Below are 10,311 nucleotides of genomic sequence, written 5' to 3' on the forward strand. Positions count from 1 at the left end.
CCTACCTCCGTGAACTAAGAATGGTATAATTACCAGTAATTTAAATTTGGGTTTTTTGTTCCATAGTTAAGAATTGCTTTTATAAATGTCACTTTAACTCCTGTTACTGATGATTCCTTCAGACGCCAAATAGTTGGTGACCACATGCTATGTGCCAGGTACTCTTCCGGGTGCTGAGTAATGAGCAATAATATTTTTAATACACCCCAGAGAATAGGCTAATATGAGGTGCTGACGGGTTCCTAAATTGGTGGTTGAAGTTAATGAAAGGAACTTATCCTTTAGTAAATGTACAAAATAGAGTTTAAAAAACTAAAATGGCTGGGCTCGGTGGCTTACGCCTGTAGTCCCATCACTTTGGAAGGCTGAGGCAGTAGGACCACTTGAGCCCAGGAGTTCGAGACCAGCCTTGACAACATAGCGAGACCTTGACTTTACTAAAAATCAAAAAAATTAGCTGGGCATGATGGTGCATACCCGTAGTCCCAGCTACTGGGGAGGCTGAGGTGAGAGAACCGCTTGAGCCCCAGAAGTGGAGACTGCAATAAGCTACGATGGCTGGCGCCACTGCACTCCAGCCTGGGGGACAGAGCATGAGGCTGTGAAAACTAACAAACAAAATGTTTTCTTGGAACAATAGAGTTTATAATATTCACAAAATTTTGGTTATGTATGCTGTAATGAGCAGACAGTGCTGTCAAGAAGTTTGTTACAGGTTCAGCTTTGAAGTGTTTTTTTTTTTCTTTTTTTTTTTTTTGCTTCAATCAGGATTTGAATCATATTTATGAACATAAAGTACCATAAAAATCTATGAAACAAAAGCAAAGATTGTACAGTTTATCAGAGTAAATACTCCAATCGGGAAGTATATAGCTTGTGCAAAGGCTTAGGGCCAAATCAAATTATGTGCAAAACAAAGGAAAAAGTTGATTTTCCTAGCTAGGAAATAAGAAATAAAGCAGGATAGTGACTACCACAATGAGAACATTCAAACCATGTGATGAATTAGTAGAATTTAGAGAAAATTATAATATTTTTCATTGAGTAAAGTTCATTTCCTCCTTTTTTTAAAGCCTGTTATCTAACCGTCTCCAGGATAAAGAGAAACCTCGTATTTTCTTTCCTTTTAGTAAGCTGATTCTCTCTCTCTCTCTCTCTCTCTCTTTCTCTCTCTGTTTTATGCAGTGAGTTCAAACTTTAGGACTAATTCTCCCTATTATTTTTCCGAATGTACCGGAAGTAACTCATTAATGCTCTTTCCCTAAACGTTTCATACCACAACAGGTAAGTTTTCCCCTACTCCCCTCCACCACCACCATAACCAACATACCCATTTCTTCATTTTCTGTCATTCTAACAGTTGCCTGTCTATAAGAAGTGAAAGAGATAAATTATAGCTTTTTTTCTCTTCTCAAAATGATTATCAAAGATATTGTCTATGTCCTCATCTCTCATATAAGCTGGGCTTTTGCAGAAATATGAATGAAGATGAGAAGAAGAAAATGAACCACTCTTTTGTTACAGGGAAGAAAAGAATGTCCTATTATTAATATTATCAAGTCTATAAATATCAGGCTCCCGCAATGTCTCACACACTGATCAGTTCTGTAAATAAAATAATGAATAACAATTAGGCACACAAGTAGCTGAGAATACCATATGTATTAATCAGGATTCTCCAGAGAAACAGAACCAAAAGGATATGTGTGTACACATAGAGACTACATAGAGAGAGGGACAGTGATTTATTGTAAAGAAATGGCTCATGCAATTGTGAACTTTTAGTGAGTCCAAAATCTGAGGGAAGAGGCGGGCAAGCCTCAGAAAAGAATTGTAGTTGGATACACATTATGGAGTATAATCTGTTTTATTCAAAGTCTGGTGATTTAAATGGTAATCTCATCAAAAAAGCACCTTCACAGAAGCATCCAGGATAATGTTTCACCAAATAGCTGTGCACCATGGCCCAGCCAAGTTAACAAAATTAACCATCACACTGTGTAAACTGAGAAATGGCTTTGGGATAGGGGAGTTTGGGGATGAGGAAGACAGAGTCAGGAATATCTGAAGGAGAAAATGCCTCCTGTAGTATGAATAAGACTTAGCAAGGTAAACAGGTGAGGATGGAGGTGCAGAGAAAACAGAATTCCTTATAAAGGAATCAATATGGGGGTAAGATACTGTAAGGAGCTATAAGCAATTTAGTATCACAGTATAAAATTTAACATGGAAAGTGGTGGGAAATGAAGTTGGAGAGATTATGAAAGGTCTTTTTTAAAAATAGAGTTGGGGACTCACTATGTTGCCTGGGCTGGTATCAAAGTCCTGGTCTCAAGCAGTCCTCCCACTTTGACCTCCCAAAGTGCTGGGATTACATGCATGAGTCACCGTGCCAGGCAATATAAATGATCTCTCAATTAAGTACCTTGGACTTGATTCTATAGTCAATGAATATTGAAAGTTAAACAGGAGTGATGAGATTAGATTTACACTTTCATTTATAAATATGGAAATATATTTCAGAATCAAAATTCTCAAGTTTGGAAGACTAGTTAATCTAATTGAAAAATGATAAAAAGGCTGGGCTCTGTGGCTCACACCTGTAACCCCAGCACTTTGGGAGGCTGAGGCGGGTGGATCACTTGAGACCAGGAGTTCGAGACCACCCTATTTAACATGGTGGGACCCCCTGGCTCTACTAAAAATACAAAAACTAGCCAGGCATGGTGGCACATGTCTGTAATCTCAGCTACTGAGGAAGCTGAGGCACGAGAATCACTTGAACCGGGAGGTGGAGGTTGCAGTGAGCCGAGATTGCACCACTGCACTCTAGTCTTGGCGACAGAGTTGGACCCTGTCTTAAAAAATAAATAAATAAATAAAATGTATGAGGATAGATGGAAAAGGGTGGCTTGAAGAAGTAGGAAATAGCTTGCAAATCTAGTAAATAACTAGTTGAGAAAGAGGAAAGCATTGATGATATTAAAGAAATTGGTGAATAAGTAAGTTCCGTTTTTGATAGAATGAGTTTGAATTGCTAGGGAAGCATCTTAGAGTAGCTTTCCAGCAGACACATATAAGGAAGTGTTCTAGACTGGGCTAGACATGAGATTAATGAACATAGATATGATGGTTCAAGCTATTTTTAAAATTTTCAAGTCAGTCCCATGGCACTTTGCTTGACTATAGTAATCCTTTTAAAGGATATAAGGAGGATCCTTTAGCTACCTGTCTAAAGGATCATGATTCATTTTTTTAATGGGTTTTTAAAATATACTTTAAGTTCTAGGGTACATATGCACAATGTGCAGATTTGTTACATAGGTATACATGTGCCATGTTTGTTTGCTGCACCCATCAACTCGTCGTTTACATTAGGTATTTCTCCTAATGCTATCCCTCCCCCAGCACCCACACCACCCAACAGACCCGGGTGTGTGATGTTCCCCTCCCTGTGTCCATGTATGCTCGTTGTTCAACTCCCATTTATGAGTGAGAACATGTGGTGTTTGGTTTTCTGTCCTTGTGATATTTTGCTGAGAATGATGGTTTCCAGCTTCATCCATGTCCATGCACAGGACATGAACTCATCCTTTTTTATGGCTGCATAGTATTCCATGGTGTATATGTGTCAGTTTCTTAATCCAGTCTATCATTGATGGACATTTGGGTTGGTTCCAAGTCTTTGCTACTGTAAATAGTACTGCAATAAACATAGGTGTGTATGTGTCTTTATAGTAGCATGATTTATAATCCTTTGGGTATATACCCAGTAATAGGATTGCTGGGTCAAATGGTATTTCTAGTTCTAGGTCCTTGAGGAATTGCCACACTGTCTTCCACAATGGTTGAACTAATTTACACTCCCACCAACAGTGTAAAAGCATTCCTATTTCTCCATATCCTCTCCAGTATCTGTTGTTTTCTGACTTTTTAATGATCACCATTCTAACTGGCATGAGATGGTATCTCATTGTGGTTTGGAATTGCATTTCTCTGATGACCAGTGATGATGAGTGTTTTTTCACAAGTGTTTGGCTGCATAAATTTCTTTTGAGAAGTGTCTGTTCATATCCTTTGCCAACTTTTTGATGGGGTTGTTAGTTTTTTTCTTGTAAATGTGTTTAAGTTCTTTGTAGAGTCTGGATATTAGCCCTTTGTCAGATGGATAGATTGAAAAAATTTTTCCCAATCTCTAGGTTGCCTGTTTGCTCTGATGATAGTGTCTTTTGCTGTGCAGAAGCTGTTTAGTTTAATTAGATCCTATGTGTCTATTTTGGCTTTTGCTGCCATTGCTTTTGGTGTTTTAGTCATGAAGTCTTTGCCTATGCCTATGTCCTGAATGGTATTGCCTAGGTTTTCTTCTAGGGTTTTTATGCTTTTAGGTCTTACATTTAAGTCTTTAATCCATCTTCAGTTAATTTTTGTATAAGGTGTAAGGAAGGGATCCAGTTTCAGCATTCTACATATGGCTAGCCAGTTTTCCCAGCACCATTTATTAAATAGGGAATCCTTTTCCCATGGCTTGTTTTTGTCAGGTTTGTCAAAGATCAGATGGCTGTAGATGTGTGGTGTTATTTCTGAGGCCTCTGTTCTGTTTCATTGGTCTATCTCTCTGTTTTGGTATCAGTACCATGCTATTTTCATTACAGTAGCCTTGTAGTATAGTTTGAAGTCAGGTAGCGTGATGCCTCCAGCTTTGTTCTTTTTGCTTGGGATTGTATTGGCTATGCGGACTCCTTTGTGGTTACATATGAACTTTAAAGTAGATTTTTTCAATTCTGTAAAGAAAGTCAGTGGTCGCTTGATGAAGATAGCATTGAATCTATCAACTACCTTGGGCAGTATGGCCATTTTCACAATATTGATTCTTCCTATCCATGAGCATGGAATGTTGTTCCATTTGTTTGTGTCCTCTTTTATTTTGTTGAGCAGTGGTTTGTAGTTCTCCTTGCAGGGGCCCTTCACATCCCTTGTAAGCTGGATTCCTAGATATTTTATTCTCTTCGTAGTAATTGTGAATAGGCATTCACTCATGATTTGGCTCTGTGTTTGTCTGTTCTTGGTATGTAAGAATGTTTGTGATTTTTGCACATTGATTTTGTATCCCGAGACTTTGCTGAAGTTGCTTATCAGCTTAAGGAGATTTTGGGCTGAGATGATGGGGTTTTCTAAATATACAATCATGTCATCTGCAAAGAGAGACAATTTGACTTCCTCTTTTCCTAATTCAATACACTTTCTTTCTCTTGCCTGATTGCCCTGGCCAGAACTTCCATCACAATAGGAGTGGTGAGAGAGGGCATCCATGTCTTATGCCAGTTTTCAAAGGGAATGCTTCCAGTTTTCACCCATTCAGTATGATATTGGCTGTGGGTTTGTCATAAATAACTCTAATTATTTTGAGATAGGTTCCATCAATAACTAGCTTACTGAGAGTTTTTAGTATGAAGGGCTGTTGAATTTTGTTGAAGGCCTTTTCTGCATCTGTTGAGATAATCATGTGGTTTTTGTCATAGGTTCTGTGTATGTAATGGATTATGTGTATTGATTTGCATATGTTGAACCAGCCTTCCATCCCAGGGATGAAGCCAACTTGTTTATGGTGGATAAGCTTTTTCATGTGCTGCTGGATTCAGTTTACCAGTATTTTATTGAGGATTTTTACATAGATATTCATTGTGGATATGGGCCTACAATTCTCTTTTTTGGTTGTGTCTCTGCCAGGCTTTGGTATTAGGATGGTGCTGGCCTCATAAAATGAGTTAGGGAGGATTCTCCCTTTTTCTATCGGAATAGTTTCAGAAGGAATGGTACCAGCTCCTCTTTGTACCTCTGGTAGAATTCAGCTGTGATTCCATCTGGTCTTGGGCTTTTCTTGGTTGGTAGGCTATTAATTATTGCCTTAATATCAGAACTTGTTATTGGTCTATTCAGAGATTCAACTTCTTCCTGGTTTAGTCTTGGGAGGGTGTATGTGTCCAGGAATTTATCCAATTCTTCTGGATTTTCTAGTTTATTTGTATAGAGGTGTTTATAGTATTTTCTGATGGCAGTTTGTATTTCTGTGGAATCAGTGCTGACATCACCTTTATGATTTTTTATTGCACCTATTTGATTCTTCTCTCTTTTCTTCTTTATTAGTCTTGCTATTGGTCTATCGATTTTGTTGATCTTTTCAAAAAAACAGCTCTTGGATTCATCGATTTTTTGAAAGGTGTTTTTTGTGGGTGTCTCTATCTCCCTCAGTTCTGCTGTGATCTTAGTTATTTCTTGTCTTCTGTTAGCTTTTGAATTTGTTTGCTCTTGCTTCTCTAGTTCTTTTAATTGTGATGTCAAGGTGTAAATTTTAGATCTTTCATGCTTTCTTGTGGACATTTAGTGCTATAAATTTCCCTCTACACACTGCTTTAAATGTGTCCCAGAGATTCTGGTACGTTGTGTCTTTGTTCTCATTGGCTTCAAAGAGCATCTTTATTTCTGCCTTTATTTTGTTACTTACCCAGTAGTCATTCAGGAGCAGGTTGTTCAGTTTCCATGTAGTTGTATGGTTTTGAGTGAGTTTTTAAATCCTGGGTTCTAATTTGATTGATTGCACTGTGGTCTGAGAGACAGTTTGTTGTGATTTCTATTCCTTTACATTTGCTGATGAGTGTTTTACTTCCGATTATGTTGTCAATTTTAGAATAAGTGTGATGTGGTGCTGAGAAGAATGTATATTCTGTGGATTTGGGGTGGAGAGTTCTGTAGATGTCTATTAGGTCTGCTTGGCCCAGAGCTAAGTTCAAGTCCTGGATATCCTTGTTAATTTTCTCTCATTGATCTATCTAATATTGACAGTGGGTTGTTAAAGTCTCCCATTATCACTGTGTGGGAGTCAAAGTCTCTTTTTAGGTCTCTGAGAACTTGCTTCATGAATCTGGGTGCTCCTGATTTGGGTGTATATATATTTAGGATAGTTAGCTTTTGTTGTTGAATTGATCCCTTTACCATTATGTAATGGCCTTGTCCCATTTGATCTTTTTTGGTTTAAAGTCTGTTTAATCATAGACCAGGACTGCAATCCCTGCTTTTTTTTTTTTTTTTCTTTCTTTCCCTTTGCTTGGTAGATCTTCCTCCATCCCTTTATTTTGAGCCTGTATGTGTCTTTGCACATGAGATGGGTCTCCTAAATATAGCACACCAATGGGTCTTGACTCTTTAACCAATTTGTCAGTCTGTGTCTTTTAACTGGGGCATTTAACCCATTTATATTTAAGGTTAATATTCTCATGTGTGAATTTGATCCTGTCATTATGATGTTAGCTGGTTACTTTGCCCATTAATTGATGCAGTTTCTTCACAGCATCGATGGTCTTTACAGTTTGCCCTGTTTTTGCAGTGGCTGGTACTGGTTGTTCCTTTGCATGTTTAGTGCTTCTTTCAGGAGCTCTTGTAAGGCAGGCCTGGTGGTGACAAAATCTCTAAGCATTTGCTTGTCTGTAAAGGATTTTATTTCTCCTTCACTTATGAAGCTTAGTTTGGCTGGATATGAAATTCTGGGTTGAAAATTCTTTTCTTTAAGAATGTTGAATATTGGTCCCCCTCTCTTCTGGCCTGTAGGGTTTCTGCCGAGAGATCTGTTGTTAGTCCGATGGGCTTCCCTTTGTGGGTAACCCAACCTTTCTCTCTGACTGCCCTTAACTTGTTTTCCTTCATTTCAACCTTGGTGAATCTGACAATTATGTATCTTGGGATTGGGTTGCTCTTCTCGAGGAGTATCTTTGTGGCATTCTCTGTATTTCCTGAATTTGAATGTTGGCCTGCCTTGCTATGTTGGGGAAGTTCTCCTGGATAATATCCTGAAGAGTGTTTTCTAACTTCGTTCCATTCTCCTTGCCACTTTCAGTTACACCAATCAAACGTAGATTTGGTCTTTTCACATAGTCCCATATTTCTTGGAGGTTTTGTTCATTTCTTTTCACTCTTTTTTCTCTAAACTTCTCCTCTCACTTTATTTCATTCGTTTGATCTTCAGTCACTGATATCTTTTCTTCTGCTTGATCGAATCGGCTATTGAAGCTTGTGTATACTTCATGAAGTTCTCATACTGTGGTTTTCAGCTGCATCAGGTCATTTAAGCTCTTCTCTACACTGATTATTCTAGTTAATCATTCATCTAACCTTTTTTCAAGGTTTTTAGCATCCTTCCGCTGGGTTAGAACATGCTCCTTTAGCTCGGAGAAGTTTGTTATTACTGACCTTCTGAAGCCTACTTCTGTGAACTCATCAGACTCATTCTCCATCCAGTTTTGTTCCCTTACTGGCAAGGAGTTGTGATCCTTTGGAGGAGAAGAGGTGTTCTGGTTTTGGGAATTTTCAGCCTTTCTGCTCTGGTTTCTCCCCATCTTTGGGGTTTTATCTACCTTAGGTCTTTGATGTTGGTGACCTACAGATGGGATTTTGGTGTGGATGTCCTTTTTGTTGATGTTGATGCTATTCCTTTCCGTTTGTTAGTTTTCTTTCTAACAGACAGGCCCCTCAGTGGCAGGTCTGTTCAAGTTTGCTGGAGGTCCACTCCAGACCCTGTTTGCCTGGGTATCACCAGCAGAGACTGCAGAACAGCAAATATTGCTGCCTGATCCTTCCTCTGGAAGCTTCATCCCAGAGGGGCACCCATCTGTATGAGGTGTCTGTCGGCCCCTACTGGGAAGTATCTCCCAGTCAGGCTACTTGTGGGTCAGGGACCCACTTGAGGTGGCAGTCTGTCCGTTATTGGAGCTCAAACGCCATGCTGGGAGAACCACTGCTCTCTTCAAAGCTGTCAGGCAGGGACGTTTAAGTCTGCAGAAGCTCTCTGCTGCCTTTTGTTCAGATATGCCCTGCCCCCAGAGGTGGAATCTAGATAGGCAGTAGGTCTTGCTGAACTGCAGTGGGCTCTGCCAAGTTCGAGCTTCTCTGCCGCTTTGTTTACAGTGTGAGCGCAGAACTGCCTACTCAAGCCTCAGCATTGGTGGATGTCCCTACACCCGCCAAGCTCCAGCATCCCAGGTGAATCTCAGACTGCTGCGCTAGCACCAAGCAAGGCTCCATGGATGTGGGACCCACTGAGCAAGGAATGGGAGGGAATCTCCTGGTCTGCCAGTTGTGAAGACCATGGGAAAAGCACAGTATTTGGGCAGAAGTGTACCATTCCTCCAGGTATGGTCACTCACAGCTTCCCTTGGGTAGGAAAGGGAAATCCCCCAACGCCTTGCACTTCTGGGGTGAGGCAATGCCCCACCCTGCTTTGGTTCACCCTCTGTGTGATGCACCCACTGTCCAACCAGTCCCAGTGAGATGAACCAGGTACCTCAGATGGAAATGCAGAAATCCCCCATCTTCTGCATCAATCTCACTTGGACCTGTACACCAGAGCTGTTCCTATTTGGTCATCTTGGAAGCGACTCCAATAGGCTTCTTTTTTTTTTTTAAAGCAGTTTTAGCTTTAATGAAAAGTGAGGCTGGACATACTGGCTCACATCTGTAATCCCAGCATTTTGGAAGGCCAAGGTAGGAGGATCACTTGAACCCAGGAATTGGAGACCAGTCTGGACAACATATTGAGACCATGTCTCTACAAGAAATAATAAAACAAAAAATAGCCAGGCATGGTGGCTCATGTCTGTAGTCCCAGCTACTTGGGAGCCAGAAGGGGAGGATCACTACGAGCCCGGGAGTTCGAGGTTGCAGTGAGCTATGGTCACAGCACTGTGCTCTAGGCTGGGCAACAGAACGAGACCCTGTCTCTAAAGAAAAAGAAAGAAAAGTGATCAGATAGTACAGAAGTTATCTTTATTTATTTATTTATTTATTTATTTATTTATTTTTTATTTTGAGAAGGAGTCTCGCTCTGTCGCCCAGGCTGGAGTGCAGTAGCCGGATCTCAGCTCACTGCAAGCTCCGCCTCCCAGGTTCACGCCATTCTCCTGCCTCAGCCTCCCGAGTAGCTGGGACTACAGGCGCCCGCCACCTCGCCCGGCTAATTTTTTATATTTTTTAGTAGAGACGGGGTTTCACCGTGTTAGCCAGGATGGTCTCGATCTCCTGACCTTGTGATCCGCCTGTCTCGGCCTCCCAAAGTGCTGGGATTACAGGCTTGAGCCACCGCGCCCGGCCTGGAAGTTATCTTATACCGTGTCTCCGCCAGAGTTTCCCTTATTATTTTTTGTTTTATTTTTCAATTTATTTTTTTAATATGGAACACTTCACAAATTTGTGTGTTATCCTTGTGCAGGGGCCTAATATTCTCTGTATTGTTCCAATTTTATGTGCTTTAGTCCCTTGCATTAG

At 40.3% G+C, this 10,311-nt stretch overlaps 1 pseudogene; it reads right to left on the bottom strand.

The window, feature by feature from the left end:
• Positions 1–10,210: 10,210 nt before the first annotated feature.
• LOC117071676 lies at positions 10,211–10,311 on the bottom strand (annotated as a pseudogene).

This window comes from Trachypithecus francoisi, unplaced genomic scaffold, assembly GCF_009764315.1.
Source record: "Trachypithecus francoisi isolate TF-2019V2 unplaced genomic scaffold, Tfra_2.0 Lachesis_group3, whole genome shotgun sequence".
Taxonomy (NCBI): Eukaryota; Metazoa; Chordata; class Mammalia; order Primates; family Cercopithecidae; genus Trachypithecus; species Trachypithecus francoisi.